Here is a 17,898-nt window from a genome sequence, read left to right as displayed (position 1 = left end):
TTGAATTGTGCAACATCAGCAAATGAAGGTCCTGAAAGCCTGACTCTACCCACATCCTTAAGATAGACTCTAATTTGAGGAGGTGGCTATCCCCCAGTCATATTTTGAATGGCTTCCAAACTGAGAGGCTGAACTTCTTGCACCACATCTAACAAAATATTTCACTGCTATGCATAAGATTTCCCTTGTCGATTTTTTTAGAAGTAGATGACTAGGTCCTTTTACCTAGTTTGCCTTAGTCTGGAGGCTCCTCTGAAACCCATCACCATGGGCGACACTGCTGGTATTTGAAATACCGGTGGCAAAACTTCCAGCAACACAGCAACATGAAAGGCACCACAGTACCACAAACTTACTGCCGAGTGGTGGACTTGAAATATATGAATGTAAATGAGTTGTGTCTGTGTGTAGGTACAGGTGTGTATCTTCTATTGCTATCTTTTAAAGCTAAGCTAATCTTTATCAGGAACAAGAACAAAAATAAAATAAAAAAGGGGGGTGTTTCCAGAATAAAATATATATATATTATATTATTTTGCTATTAGTACATTTGACTTTTTTTTTTATTCATAAAAAACTATGTGTTTACGTGCACCAGAGATTAGGCAAGATATTTATGCTACAGTAGAAAAAGAGTTAAAGTTTCTGCTCTAATGAAGCTGTTAGTTTTGTTGGGGAGATATGTATTAATTATTTAATCACACATTTTAAAGAACAATTACAAATGTGGGGTAAAGTGATACTCATACCAATAACAGAAAGTAGCATACATTAAAAAAAAAAGTTCAAAGGTAGGTGCCATTTACACACATATGTAGCAGTGGTACGTCGGTAAATTCCTTAACCAAGTGATGAGATGTAATTATTACTTAACCAATATGGAAGAACTGATTTATCTGCCTTAATATAGTCTAGAAAACATAGAGGAAAGATTACACCAGGCTTTCTAATCCTGCCAAATAAAGCATGTCTTCTACCAGAATTATTATATGTTAAAAAAAATTTTTTTTTTAACTTAGCTTGAATTTTTTTTTTTTTAAGTGTTTTTGATTGTGACTTAGGTTTCCTTTTCACCTTGGCCTGAAAATACTGTAGCAAACGAAACCCAAAGACATGTATCAACCCATGACCCAAGACAAAGATGTTACAATTATATAGGAAAATAAATTGAGACATAGTGATTAGGCGTTTTAATAACTATTTGAGTCAGATCTTGAAATATCTTTAATGGCTTCACTTAGGCATGGGCGGAAATGGTTTTTCGATTAATGATGTTCTTGATGTTTCTTGATGTTCCTTGATGTTCCTTACTCCTTGAATTAATGAGATGGAACAAACCGCTGGAGTCAACAGTAGCAGTAAGCATTGTACGTCAATTCAAGAGGAAACTCAACAAGTTCCCCTATAAGGAAGAAATGCAGCAAAGTTATTGTAACTATCTTTTTTTTTTTCTTTAATTTTTTGGAGGCTAGGAAAATGGACTGTATGCTTTAGCTTATTCCGCAGCAGCCGACAATATAGGTTATTTACTTCTCGTAAATTATTCTTGTATTTTATTTTGCATTTCTAATGGAATTTGTTTTATCATTTGTGGGTCTCAATTTTCAGATAAACATGTAATACTGCAGTTTTCAAAGGTGTCTTTATTATCAAAGTTTTATTAAATTACATGGTACAGATTCAGTGATACTTTTTAAAATTAAGTCTGTGTTTTCTGTAATGATGGCATCATATCTGATGAGAGTATGCATTTTTTCAATTTGAAGGGTATATCAAATATTTAAATGGAATAAACTGTCCTTGGTTATAGTATTTCTGTAATAAATTTCAAATAATGAGTGGGAAAAAGAAAACCATGCAAATCATAAAACAAAACATCTTTTCGTAGCATACAATTGGTCATTGAAGTTTAATTTCATTTGGGCTGTTTTTGATTAAAAAATACTTTTGCTATCCTACCTTATCTTTATTTAAAAATAGATAACTATTCTTAAGATCTATTATAATAATATGTTAGAAATAGTGGTAGTAGCTGTGAAAGGTACACAGTATAATTCTTAGTTTTAAATTTTACTTTTGTATATAGTGGCTTGAATTTAAAGACATTATTACCCGTAATGTAAACCCCAAGCAAAACATAATTTTACGACTCCAGTTTCATTGACATAGTTTCAATGCTATGTACAACTGAAATGTTCATATAGCAAAAACTGTCTGTCTGGTCAGAAAGCAGTTTCTGTTTTCATCTTGGGCACACAGAGTAAATTTTCCAGCCTCAGTTTTAGGTGGAACCTGTGACAGAACGTTGGCCAGTGAAATGTGGATGGAAGTGGTGTATATCACTATTAAAGCTAACACAACAGCATCCCTATAACCCTCTACTCTTCCTCTCTACTTTTGTGTGCAAGACAGATACGGTAGATTCAGTGGGGGACTCTTGGATTCTAGTGACATGAGAGCCAATTCATGGAAGTAGCCCAGGCCCCTAAATGATTGCATACAGCAGAACCACTATTCATTTCCCACCTTACTGGTTTACAATGCACTGTGAATAGGACTTGGAGTAACCTTCTGTTGTCATAAATAGACACTCAGTTTTTGAAGCTGTTTGTTACAGCAGCTAAAGTTAGTTATGGTAATAGATACAGTAGAATATGTAAGCTTCTGCTCGGACATATGTGATGATAGCAATAAGCTTATGGGGTGTCAGTCTCTCATTACTCAATGGCCTTTTGTGGCAATTGCTTCTAACTGAATTTCATGTAAATTTTCTGTTTCCCTTTGGTAATATTTACTGTATGTTAAATTTTAGCTAATAATTGGTATGTAGCAAAAGATTACCCTTTCCAACATTCTTTGTACCCAGCTGTGGCTGTAAGCCTAAGCATCGGCCAATGGAACTGGTTTTAAATTATCTTCAGCAAAATTTTATTTGTGTGTGATATTAATGAAATTGATAATTTCCCCATTCTGTTGGATCACCTTTCTTGGGAATGGGTACAGATATGGATCTCTTCCAATCAGTCTGCCAGGTAGTTATCTTCCAAATTTCTTGGCACAGACAAGTGAGTACCTCCAGTGCTGCATCTGCTTGCTGATATATCTCAATTAGCATTTTTTCAATTCCTAGAGCCTTGTTTTTTGCCAGAGCCTTCAGTGCAGCTTGGATTTCTTCCTTCGGTACCATCAGTTCTTGATCATATGCTCCCTCCTAAAATGGTTAAACATCGAACAGTTCTTTTTTGTATTGACTCTACGTATTCCTTCTATCTTCTTGTGGTGCTTCCTGCATCTTTCAATATTTTGCCCACAAAATTCTTATAAATTATATAATGTATGTAAATTAGTATATACATACATTAAATCTCTGAAATAAACTCACATTATTCTAGGCATCACATTATTTCTACAAATAATTTAGAAAACTTAACATCAAACACACAGTAAGCATATATATACACATATATATGTATATTTCATAGGCGTTGCAAGAAAACCGTATGTAGCAGCTTTACATAGGAACAAATAGAGTCACCATGCCTGAGAATCAACTATATGGCACCTAACAAAACTACACATGTATGTGTATACACACACACACACACATAATGCAAGTCTCCAAGGTTCACTCAAAAATTGTAATCATCTTATTACAGTTATAATCTTTGTCAGTAGGATTCTTGTAAAATGCGTTACAGACGTTTTAAGAGCATATCATCCTCAGTTTTACTCTTATTTCGTGGTACATTTCTTCAAATATCAATCCAAAATCTGAACTCTAAACCTAATCCTTGCCTGATTCTGGAGTCCAACTTTTGCCATCTGAGAACACTTAACTCAACCACTTAGCTTACTCTTTGGGAACTATAAAGTACTTCCATGTGAAATCAACAGTAAATTGTGGGGTGTCCTTTCTTTTCTATTTCCTAGCCTCCAAATTATTAAATAATTGACTCATTATCCAACATCTTAGATTTTTTAAGTGCCTTTTTTTCAGATATTCTAGATTTCCTCATGGGAAGAATGGTCAGAACAACTTTTTTTTTTTTTCTGGACTTTTATTTCTCTAAATATTTCAAAAATGCAATTTCATGTTTTATGTCTGTTGTATCTGAAATCTGAATGTGCTCTTGTTCTAATCCTGCTATCATATTTTGTTTTGCTTTCTGCTGGCTTTCTCTAATGGTACTTTATTTCCTTATGTGTTTTGATTCCGTTTTTTTTTTTTCTTAAACTATTTTAGGAAATCAATATCTTTTACAGTTTTATTCCTAAGGTTTAAATTTACCTAACCTCACACCTACTTTTTTCAGATCATTTATTTAATCTGAATTCAGGACTCAAAACAATATGAGTATTAGCATTTGGATTTAAACTGTTAACATAGGTGTGATGGTTAATTTTGTGTGTCAGCTTGTCTAGGTTATAATACCCGATTATCTAACGAAGTACTAATCTAGGTACTGATGTGAAGGTATTTTGTAAATGTGGTAAATATCTACAATCACTTGACATGAAATAAAGGAGACTACACTGGATGGTATGTATTAGCCACATTCTGTCAACTGAAGGTCATAAGAGTAAAAACCAAGGTTCCCCAGAGAAGAATCAATTTCATCCTAAGACTGCAGTATCAATTTCTGCCTGAATTTCTGTATTTCAATACGTGAATATGTATATATAAATATTTTGTTTGTTTATTATTAGTTCTTTTGGGTTCCCAGATTTATACTGATGGATTTTCCCCCATTGAAAAAAACGACGCCCATAAAACCATTGATATTGTGAAAACTGCAATTCAAGTTCCAGTATCTTTAGAACAAAATACAAAGTTACCTGCCTCAGTTGTTGCTATTACTTGGGTTGTGCACTCTGAGGATTGCTCACTTGTTTGAAAGCTCTGAAATATTTTGCATCATTTAAGTTTTCTTTATTCAGTGGGTCTTTTAGGGTATATGTCCTCTCATACTATCATAAATGGACATCCAGGACACATTATATTTATGCTTAATTATGATCTAAAATTCCTTCATATATTTAAAAAAATTATTTCAAATTTAATAACATGCTAAACATTTTTTTTTTAAGTTACAGGAGATGAGGAAATAAACATTAATTCTCTGAACTTAAAAGCTCACACTAAGAATTCTGGTTTCAGCTATGACATGTAAAGATGGTGCAAGGCATCACTACTGTCCTTATAAGAAGAAAAACCTGAATAAAATGAAAATCAATTATTTATTTTTGACTCATCATAATACGGAGGTTGTAGAGAAAATTGTCAGTTCTTCTCAACTTGACCTACAAATTCAAAGCAGTTCCAATCAAAATCTCAGCAAGATATTTTGTGGATATCAACAAACAGATTCTCAAGTTTATATGGAAAGACAAAAGACCCAGAATAGCTACCACAGTACTGAAAAAGAAGGAAAAAGTCAGAGGACTGACACTACCTGACTTCAACAATTATTATAGAGCCGCAGTAATAAAGACAGTGTGGTATTGGTGAAAGGTTAAAGAAATTGATAAATGGAACAGGATAGAGACCTGAGAAATAGATCCATACAAATACAGTCAAATGCTCTTTGACAAAAGGAGCAAAAAAACATCGACCAATTCTTTTTCGTATGGTGACTCTGTGAATTCCTTCCACCTTCTTTTGATACTTCCTGAGTCATTTAATATTTTCCCCATAGAATCCTTCAATATTGCAACTTGAGGCTTGAATTTTTTCTTCAGTTGTTTCAGATTGAGAAATGCAGAGCGTGTTCTTCCCAGATCTCCAGGTCTTTGCACATGTCATTATAATACTTTACTTTTTCTTCTCCAGCTGATCTTTGGAATCTTCTGTTCAACTCTTTTACTTCATCATTTCTTCCTTTTGCTTTAGCTACTTGACATTCTACAGCAACTTTCCTAGTCTCTTCTGACATCCATCTTTGTCTTTTCTTTCTTCCCTGTCTTTTCAATGACCTCTTGCTTTCTTCATGTATGATGTCCTTGGTGTCATTCCACAACTCCTCTGGTCTTTGGGTGTTAGTGTTCAATGTGTCAAATCTATTCTTGAGATGGTCCCTAAATTCAGGTGGGATACACTCAAGGTCGTACTTTCACTCTTGTGGACTTGTTCCAATTTTCTTCAGTTTCCTTTAACTTTCATACGTGCATTTCTCCAGATGGAATACACAGGAATCAAATCGACTACATCTTTGGGAAGAGACTATGGAAAATCTCAATATCATCAGTCAGAGCAAGGCCAGGGGCCAACTGTGGACCAGACCATCAATTGCTCATATGAAAGTTAAAGTTGAAACTGAAGAAAATTAGAACAAGTCCACAAGAGTGAAAGTACGACCTTGAGTATATCCCACCTGAATTTAGGGACCATCTCAAGAATAGATTTGACGCACTGAACACTAACACCCAAAGACCAGAGGAGTTGTAGAATGACACCAAGGACATCTTTTATGTTGGTGAAAAAAGGTATTTGCAGTGAAGAAGTTGTTGGTCTTGCAAAATTCTATCATGTCATCTCTGGCATTGTTTCTATCACCAACGCCATATCTTCAACTACCAATCCCTCTTCTTTGTTTCTAACTTTCACATTACAATCTACAGTAATTATCAATGAATACTAATTGCTTGTTCCATCAATTTCAGACTGCAGAAGTTGGTAAAAATATTCAATTTCTTCATCTTTGACCTTAGTGGTTGGTGCTTAAATTTGAATAATAGTCATATTAACTGGCCTTCTTTGTAGGTGTATGGATATCATCCTATCACTGACAGTGTTGTACTTTAGGATAGATCTTGAAATGTTATTTTTGATGATGAATGCAAAGCCATTCCTCTTCAAGTTGTCTTGCCCAGCATAGTAGACCATATGATTGTCTGATTCAAAATGGCCAATACCAGTCCATTTCAGCTCACTAGTGCCTAGTATATCAATGTTTATGCATTCCATTTCATTCTTGATGATTTCCAATTTTCCTAGATTTATACTTCATACATTCCACATTCTGATTATTAATGGATGTTTGCAGCTGTTTCTTCCCATTTTGAGTTATGCCACATCAGCAAATGAAGGTCTCGAAAGCTTGGCTCCATCCATGTCATTAAGGTCAACTCTACTTTGAGGAGGCAGCTCTTACCCAGTTGTCTTTTGAGTGCTTTCCAACCTGAGGGGCTCATCTTTCGGCACTATATCAGACAATGTTCTGTTGCTATTCGTAATGTTTTCACTGGCTAAATCTTTTCAGAGGTAGACTGCCAGGCCCTTCCTCCTAGTCTGTCTTAGTCTGGAAACTCAGCTGAAACCTGTCCACCATGGGTGACCCTGCTGGTATTTGAATAGCATAGCTTCCAGCATCACAGCAACACACAGCCCACCACATTATGACAAAATGGCAGACATGTGGGATATATATATATACACACATACACGCACACACACACACATCTATATATATATATATAAAGTAAAAGAAATACACTCGATGGTACTACATAGCAATACTAAAAACAATGCATTTAAGACTGGTCATTGAGCAATATCAGACAGCAAAGTGACCAGTATTTGTAAATGGCATTTTAGATTACAATGTACTCCTTTGTGACTACCTGCCTCAAAAGGACTTGTGACAAATAATCCCACCTTCCAGCTGGCCTATTCAGGACATGCAGAGGAGGTGTGTGAAAATCCTTTTCATGCTCCTTGGCTTCTGACCACCTGGGATAGTAAAAGTTTTACTGGAGACAGAGAAGAGAATTTCAGTGGAGGAATTTCCACCTTTCTTTCTCCTCTGCAAAGATGGAAACATACATAAAAAAGCTGAACTCCTTACCTCCCTCTTTTTCCCACTTCCAAACTGCACAAGGTTTGGATTGGGTGAAGTGAAAAGCTTTATCCTTGAACAAGTTCAGAATTTTTATTATTATTCTGGACTGGAAATAATTACAGAACTGAAACTTTTTGTGATTGAACTGACAGTTATTAAACAGCGAAAAAATAAAATTTGGAGGTAGCTAGAGGTTTTATCTTGAGGCAGAATGAGTCTCTCACCACAGAATATTTCAATGGCATGTATGAGAAAAATATGTTTTCTTTATGATAACACCATATGAGTCCTGCTCTTTCAACATTTTTACTGTTTTTCTCTTGCCTAAAAACAAATGTGATCCACAGAAAAAGCTCCTTATCACTCATATTCCCTCAGACATTTCTCTTACTAACCTGTTTCTATTGATTTTCTCTATCTACATTCTTAATTAAACATTGGCTTCTTATTCTGAACAAAGTTTCTGGGTGGCACGGAGTTCTTGCTTGGCTACTAACAGAAAAGTTGGTGATTCAAATCCACCCAGCAGCACCATGGAAGAAAGTCCTGGCTGTCTACATCCTTAAGACTGCATCCTTTGAAAACCATATAGATTGCAGTTCTACTCTGAAACACATGGGGTCACCATGAGTTGGAACTGACTTTATGGCCGTGGGTTCGGTTTTTGGTTCTTATTTTGAAGAACTCCTTTTTCAGTTTTTTAAGTCTTCACATATTGAGCTAAGTTTCTGATTAGCACAGCTCTTCAGCACCAAGTCTATGTAATTGTAGAAGAGAGATGTTCTTACTGCCCACCGAGCAATGAGTCATCACTGAATTAGCCAATGCCTCCCACTCTGCAGGTGGAGTGATCTCACAGAATATGACTGATCTTTGTACATCTAATCGCAAACACCAGTTTAGAAAAAGTAACCTAAGTAGAAAGAAAAGCTAAACATCAGGTCAATAAATAATTTATACTTCCTCACTTTACCTGGCCTCTTGCCTCTCTTTACTAAAAAACTAAAGAAAAGGATGCCCTTGACAGAGTTGCTTAGTTTTCTTTTTTATTGGATATTATTTTTTGACTTCAATGAATAAAGACAGCTCTGATCATGATATTGTAAGTCATGTGAGAGTTTTTTTTTTTTGCAATAGATGAAAACTGGTCTTTAAGCATTTTGTAACATACAGCATTAAACTGTCATGGTTCCCTCACCTAATAGTCTCTTTTGCTCAGCTCACCGTTTAAGTCTGTGTTGGGAATGCACAATCAACAGCATCACCAGCCAGAGCGCACACAGAGAAAATGATGGTGTCACTTTGGAAACTGAAGTGTCTATTAAATCTGCTGCGGAATTTTTTACACAGTGTGCCAGAAGCCAAAATTACTGTCCTAGTCTTTTATTTGAAATACTGATTCTGTATTCAGGTAGCTTCAATGCGTATTAATAAATTTTTAAAGGGTGATGGAAGGGACTATCTCATCTGAAATCTAAGTGTAAAGACTTGACTTCAGTTTGTGCTGGGCAACATTCACATATTTTCATACCTGTGCAATGGAACTGGAATGCTTACACTATGTTCATTAATATAGGGGCAGGTTACCTGGAGACAACAGCCCCGAGGACTGCTGTAGCATCATGGTTTTGAGTGAGTTAAATCTATCACCTCCCCTCCAAAATTTCTTCTCTTTGATTGCTGTCTACACTGTTCTTCTCATTTTCCATCTGTGGAAAGAGAGATCATCAGAAAGGAAGAAGCAAAGAGGCCAACTTGGGAGAGTAAGGAAGCCTTTTTCTACTTTCCCTACCGTTTGAAATCCAGTGTTTTTTAGCTAAAGTCAACTATTGCACTAGTCTCTGTTTACTACATACACCCTCCATTTTCTTAAACAGGCATTGTTCCCCAAGATAAATTTTCTTTTCTTCCCTAGTTCTAACAGCCATGCCACACCCTTCCAGAAATCTGTGATTACCTCTCCCTGCCAAAGTCAACCCTCACCTTCAGAGCCACCTCTAAATGTTTGTCATAGTTATCTAATGCTGCCATAACAGAAATACACAAGTGGATGGCTTTAACAAAGAGAAATTTATTTTCTCACAGTTTTTAATAGTTTACAAATCCAAATTCAGGGCATCAGCTCCAGGGGAGAGATTTCTCTCTCTGTTGGCTCTGGAGCAACATCCTTGTCCTCAATCTTCCCCAGTCGAGGAGCTTCTCAGGTTCAGGGACCCCAGGTCCAAAGGGCACGTTCTGCTCCTGGTGCTGCTTTCTTGGTGGTATGAGGTCCCCAACTCTGCTTGCTTCCCTTTCCTTTTATCTCTTGAGAGAGAAAAGGTGGTGCAGGCCACACCTCAGGGAAACTCCCTTTACTCTGGTTCAGGGAGGTGACACCTGAGTAAGGGTGGTGATACAGTCCCACCATAACCCTCTTAACATAAAGTTACAATCACAAAATGGAGGACAGCCACACAATGCTGGGAATCCTGGCCTAACCAAGTTTACACATATATTGGGGGGGGGACACAATTTAATCCAATGTTGATCTCAGGCCCCCTGGTGGAACTTTACTACCATGTACATTGTATTACACAGCAGAGTTCATGTTTTTCCAAAGACAGTGAATAGAGCTTGGCTGCTAACCCAAAAGTCGGCAGTTCAAATCCACCAGCTGCTCCTGGGAAACCTTATTGGGCAGTTCACCTCTGTCCTACAGGGTAGTTGTGAGTGGGAATCGTCTCCATAAAAGACTCCATAGCTACGGGTTAAAGAACAGTGAATAATGTGAAAATCATACTTGAGGACAGATAGATTCTTGAAAATCTCAGAAATCATCTCCAAAGTTGTTCAATATTGAATCATCATTCAATAAATCCAATGCAGGAAAGCTTTCCTATAATTAGAACAGATGGTTCATTCTTAGTTGAATATTTGATATAAGGGTCTGTGTTTTGGGGGAAAAAAAAAAAAAACTATATGAAACCCTTGAAACACCTGAACCATAGCAAGATACACATCCTGGGAAAAGGAGGGGGAACCAAAAAAGAAGACTGCTGACATAAACCCTTTTTTCACTTTCCTACAAAAGTCCCTCAACAAGCAAATTTACCAGAATTTATTTATTTAATTGGCTTAAATTTTCTCTCCCTCTGCTTTCTTCTGCCCAATTCTGTTTTCTCTGTCTCTTTCTCTCTTTTTCTTCATCCCTTTCTTTCTCATCTTATTCTGAGTCATAGTAGATGTCCTCTGCTGAAGTTTTTTTATGTGCAACTATTATTTTTCCACTAGACTTTAGTCTCTTCAGGGCAAAAGCCTACATCTGAGCTATTGTTTTATTTCCACAAATGCTTAGCAAAGTGCCAAGCAAAGAACAGGCCTTCAAAAAATGTTCACACTTTCTGGATGTCAATATAATGGCTCTGAAGTTATCTGCATTAAAATTTTGCTAGGAAGGGTTTTTAGCATTAGAATACTTGCTAAAATTAAATCTTATGCAAAATACAGATGAAAGCAGAAATGCAAAGGTTGAAAAAAGCATGTGTGTTGGCAGGAGAGGGAGGAACTAGAGGCCAGCTTAATTATTCCTGCTTTCATTTGATGACCCTTAAAGAGGCCCTGTGGGATGCTCAAATGTTCAGAACTTTTGAGTTTGAGAATCACTGTTTTAGTATAATTATTTATCTGTATAGTAAGTTTTATGCATTGTTAGAAGGTAAAGAAACATGAGCCATTAGACACCATCAATAAGAAGGAACAGAAAGCATTCTTTTTTTTAAATTATAGTACACATTAAAAAAAAAAAAAACTATTAGTGGTTTTTGGCCTAAATTCTTGCACAAATATTCAAATTATGTGCTCTGTACATGGAGTCCCTGGGTGGTGTAAATAGTTAATATGCTCGGCTTCTAACTAAAAGGTTGAAAATATGGTCAACCCAGGGGCATCTGAGAAGAAAGACCTGACAACTACTTCTGAAAAATAAGCCATTGAAAACCCTCTGGAGCACAGTTTAATTCTAACTCACATAAGGTTGCCATGAGTCAGAGTTAACTTGATAGAAATTGGTTTATGCCGTATACATGACCCAGGTAGAAACGGCACATGATTTAAGCCATTCGAATGATTTGGAAATGAATCTCCAAGAACAGAAAAAAAGTTGTTTTAGGAATTCTGTTGCATTATATTACATCATATTATATAATAAATTAGAACAAATAATATAATCTCTGGGACAAATTATAGTAACATATTTCCTATAGAAAATATTATTTAACATCTCTGAACTTCAAGTTTTCTTAGATTAAGAAAGAAAAAAATGGTACCTATTTTTATGCCTTTAAATTGTGGTGTTGGTGAAGAATTTTGACTATACCAGGGACTGCCCAAAGAAAGAACAAATCTGTCTTGGAAGAAATACAACCAGAACGCACCTTAGAAGCAAGGATGGCAAGACTCCGTCTTACATACTTTGGACATGTCGTCAGGAGGTTCCAGTCCCTGGAGAAGGACATCATGCTTGGTAAAGTACAGGATCAGCAGAAAAGAAGACCCTTAACAAGATGGATTGACACAGTGGCTGCAACAATGGGCTCAAACACAGCAATGATTGTAAGGATGGCACAGGACCAGGCAGTGTTTTGTTCTGTTGTGCATAGGGTCACTATCAGTCGGAACCGACTCAATGGAACCTAACAACAACAACAATAATATTCTGCATTATCAATAAAATGCAAAGCAATGATCTATGACATAGTATGCATTCCATATGTGAATTTTTTGGAAGAAAAGGGAGATTTAAAATATATTATCAATGTCATTAATAATATAAGAAGCTAAAACTTTGAAAATTAATCAACAGCCTTATTTAAAGGGCATAAACTGAGCCTCATCTTTGTATGTGACTGAAGTTTTCAAAGAATAGGTAGATAGAGGAATATTATATATTGTGTTCCAATTGTGTTTAAAAAAAGTTTACCCTAAGCTATATAAAGATAGACAAGTTTTGAAATATAATATAGACATACCTGTGATTTATTAATAATCAATTAGAAAACACATCCAAAAATAAAAGCAGAATAATATTGGCCTTATAAGCATCATTGTTTTCACACATTTATTTCCTTTGCCTTTATTACACTTGGTAGGAGCTACGTACTGAAATCCACAGGGTCTGTTTCTCTGTTTCCCAGAGCAGACAGTCTCCAACCAGTGGTTTCTTTCTACCCATCCTCCCCTACTCCCAGTGACTTTCTTTTTAGAGTAACCTTTCTTTCATGTTTGTATTTAACTTCTTTTTCAAGCAGCTAGAAGGAAAATAAAAGTGCCTCCTCATGGGCTTGTTTTTGCTTTTCATAACGGAAGCATCTTCGGCTCCATTGTTTCCAGTTCGTCACCCCATTCCTAACTCTGGCTGAAAATGATGGCGCATGACTCAGCAGCACTGCTTTTGTGAGTGTGTGCATTTGAGCACTCCAACCTCTTATGATGGAAATGTTTCATACACACAAAAGCACGGCTGTGTAATGAACATCTATTTCAACATGCATCAGTGTTTGCCAATCTTAATTTTATTGATTTCCTACATTTTTTTACTCCAGTATTCTAAAGCAAAACCCTAACACCGTAGAATTTCTTCCATAAATATATTACTATGCAGTAGCTAACAAAGATTTATTTTTTAACTAACCAGAACACGATTATCACACTTGCCAAAATGAACAGTAATTACTTAATGCTAATTAATACCTGCATGTGTCCAAATATCCCTGTTTGTCTCTAATTTCTTTTTTTGTGTGTGTGTGTGCTTGATTTGATCAAATCAGGATCTACATGAGGTGCACATGTCGCATTTTTTGATACATACCTGAAGTTTCTTTTAATCTGTAATGTCTCCTACTCTCATTATTTTTCATAGCATTTATTTGTTGAAGATTAGGGCATTTGCCCTATAAAACCAAACCAAACCCAGTGCCGTCAAGTCGATTCCGACTCATAGCGACCCTATTTTGCCCTATAAAATAGACTTTCCCAAATTCTGGAATTTGCCCGTTGCTTCCTCATGGGGACATTTAACATGTTCCCTTAGCCCTAGCATTGCCTATAAACTGTAGATAAATGTAGTGGAATGATAAGATTCTGATTGAATTTTTTGGCAAAATATAAATGGTGTTGTGTTTATCCATCATATTATATCAGGGGGCATTTAAGTCTGCTTGTTCCAGATTTGCTCTTGTTTTGTGGCACTGAGTCGATTCTGATTCACAGCAACCATATAAGACAGAGCAGAACTGCCCAAAAGGGTTTCCTAGAATTTAATCTTTATAGGAACAGATTACCAGGTCTTTTCTCCTGCGTAGTGGCTGGTGGGTTCAAGTCACTAACCTTTCAGTTAGCAGTTGAGCACTTAACCATTGAGCCACCAAGGCTCCTTCTGTTACACATTTAGAGATGTTAAAATTAGTCAGTGGGTTTAGGAGTTATCAGTCTAATCTCACACATTGCCTTTGAGTTGATTCTGACACATAATGACCCTATAGGACAGAGTAGAATTGCCTCATGGGGTTTCCAAGGCTATAATCTTTAAGAAAGCAGATTTCGACATGTTTCTCCTGAGGAGCGGCTAGGGGTCTGAACCTCTGAACTTTGGGTTAGCAGCTGATGGCTTCAACCACTGTGCCACCAGGGCTTCTTCAATTGAATCTACCCATCCATTATAATTCCCCTGAATTGCAAAGATGCTATTATTATATTGTTTTTACTATCATTTCCTCTGCATTTATTAACTGGAGTTTTTTTTTTTTTTTATAAAAATTTTTCCATACCAACTGCATTTGGTAGCTCTGAAATGTAGCTATTAAAGAGAAGCAAAATAAATACTTGGTTATTCCCTTGTATCAATCTTGGTTTCTAAATTTTCTGTAATTATGTAATTACTTAGTGTGGTTAAAGTGATCGACTGCTAACCAAAAGACCAAGTAACTTGAATCCACCAGCAGCTCCAAGGCAGAAAGATGTGGCAGTCTGCTTCCATAGAGATTTACAGCCTTGGAAACCCGTGAGGTCGCTATGAGTTGGAATTGACTAGACAGCACTGGGTTTGGATTTTTTGTTTGTTTGGTTTATAACAGCAATACCCAAATTACTAAGGTGAGCAATATCACTGAATGATGTTTAGGATTTTTTGATCCTATTTTTATTTTCCCTAAGGATTATTCCACTTTTGTATTTTAAAAGCTTTTGTAATAATCACTCCCTGGGTGATTATGCCACCAACTGACAATGAATTAAGTTTATTTAACAATTTTTTAGGCAATTTTTAAAATTGTATCTTGGTTTTGAGTTTTGTGAGTCACTAATACAGCTTGTACCCATGTGGCTGTCAGTTTGTCGTACTGTGGGGACTTGTGTATTGCTGTGATATTGGAAGGTATGTCACCAGTATTCAGATACCAGCAGGCTTACCCACGGTGGACAGGTTTCACCTGAGCTTCCAGACTAAGACAGACTAGGGAGAAGGAAGGACCCGGCAGTTTACTTCTGAAAAGAATTAACCAGTGAAAATCTTATGAATAGTAGTGGAACGCTGTCTGATATAGTGCCGGAAGGTGAGCCCCTCAGGCTGGAAGGCACTCAAAAAACAACTAGGGAAGAGCTGTCTCCTCAAAGTAGAGTCGCCCTTAATAATGTCAATGGAGTCAAGCTTTCGGGACCTTCATTTGCTGATGTGACAAGACTCAAAATGAGAAAAAACAGCTGTACACGTCCATTAAAAATCAGAACATGGAATGCACAAAGTGTGAATCTATGAAAATTGGAAGTTGTCAAAAATGAAATGGAACACAAAAACATTGATATCCTAGGCATTAGTAAGCTGAAATAGACCGGTGTTGGCTGCTTTGAATTGAACCATCATATGGTCTACTATGCTGGGAATGAAAACTTGAAGAGGAATGTTATTACATTCATCGTCAAAAACAACATTTCAAGATCTATCCTGAAGTACAACACTGTCAGAGATAGGATAATAGCCATATGCCTAAAAGGAACACCAGTTAATATAACTATTATTCAAATTTATGCAACAACCACGAAGGCCAAAGATTTAGAAACTGAAGACTTTTACCAACTTCTGCAGTCTGAAGTTGATCGAACATGCAATCAAGGTGCACTAATAATTACTGGTGATTGGAATGTGAAAGTTGGAATCAAAGAAGAAGGATCGCTAGTTGCAAAATACGGCCTTGGTGATAGAAATGATGCTGGAGATTCCATGATAAAATTTTGCAAAACCAACGACTTCTTCATTGCAAATATCTTTTTTCACCAACATAAATGGTGACTATACACATGGGCCCCTCCAGATGGAATACACAAGAATCAAAACGACTATATCTGTGGGAAAAGACGATGGAAAAGCTCAATATCATCAGTCAGACCAACGCCAGGGGCCAACTGTGGAACAAACTATCAATTGCTCATATGCAAGTTCAAGTTGAAACTGAAGAAAATTAGAACAAATCCACAAAAGCCAAAGTATTACCTTGAGTATATCCTACCTGAATTTAGAGACCATTTCAAGAATAGATTTGACTCATTGAACACTAATGCCTGAAGACCAGATGAGTTGTGGAATGACATCAAGGATATCATACATGAATGAAGCAAGAGGTCATTAAAAACTGGAAAGAAAGGAAAGACCAAAATGGATGTCAGAAGAGACTCTGAAACTTGCTCTTGAATGTTGAGCAGCTAAAGCAAAAGGAAGAAATGATGAAGTAAAAGAACTGAACAGAAGACTTCAAAGGGAAGCTGGAGAAGACAAATAAAGTAATATAATGACATGTGCAAAGAGCTGGAAATAAAAAACCAAAAGAGAAGAACACACTCTGCATTTCTCAAGCTGAAAGAACTGAAGAAAAAATTCAAGCCTCGAGTTGCAATAGTGAAGAATTCTATGGAGAAAATATTAAATGACGTAAGAAGCATCAAAAGAACATGGAAAGAATACACAGTCATTATACCAAAAAGAATTGGTGGACATACAACCATTTCAAGAGGTAGCATATAAACAGGAACCGATGGCACTAAAGGAAGAAGTCCAAGCTGCACTGAAGGCATTAGCAAAAAACAAGGCTCCAGGAATTGAGGGGATATCAACTGAGATGTTTCAACAAATGGATGCAGTGCTGGAAATGCTCACTTGTCTATGCCAAGAAATTTGGAAGACAGCTACCTGGCCAACCGACTAGAAGAGATCCATATGTATGCCTATTCCCAAGAAAGGTGATCCAATGGAATGTGGAAATTATCAAACAATATCATTAATGTCACATGCAAGCAAAATTTTGCTAGAGATCATTAAAAAGCAGCTGCAGCAGTATATCAACAGGGAACTGCCAGAAATTCAGGCCAGATTCAAAAGAGGACATGGAACCAAGGTTATCGTTGCTGATATCAGATGGATTCTAGCTGAAAGCAGAGAATACCAGAAGGATGTTTACCTGTGTTCTATTGACCATGCAAAGGCATTTGGCTGTGTGGATCATAACAAAATATAGATAAAATTACAAAGAATGGGAGTTCCAAAACACATAATTGTGCACATGAGGAACTTGTACATAGATCAAGAGGCAGTCGTTTGGACAGAACAAAGGGGTACTGCATGGTTTAAAATAAGGAGAGATGTGTGTCAGGGTTGTGTCTTTTCACTGTACCGATTCAATCTGTATGCTGAGCAAATGATCCAAGAAACTGGACTATAGGAAGAAGAACCAGGCATCAGGATTGGAGGAACACTCATTAACAACCTGCGTTATGCAGATGACACAACCTTCCTTGCTTTAAGTGAAGAGTACTTGAAGTACTTACTGATGAAGATCAAAGACCACAGCCTTCAGTATGGATTATACCTCAACATAAAGAAAACAAAAATTCTCACAACTGGACCAATAAGCAACATCATAATAAAAGGAGAAAAGGTTGAAGTTGTCAAGGATTTCATTTTACTTGGATCCACAATCAACACCCATGGAAGCAGGAGTCAAGAAATGAAAAGATGCCTTGCATTGGGCAAATCTGC

This window comes from Elephas maximus, chromosome 2 (genome assembly GCF_024166365.1).
Source record: "Elephas maximus indicus isolate mEleMax1 chromosome 2, mEleMax1 primary haplotype, whole genome shotgun sequence".
NCBI classification, from domain to species: domain Eukaryota; kingdom Metazoa; phylum Chordata; class Mammalia; order Proboscidea; family Elephantidae; genus Elephas; species Elephas maximus.
This window is presented reverse-complemented; position numbering follows the sequence as displayed.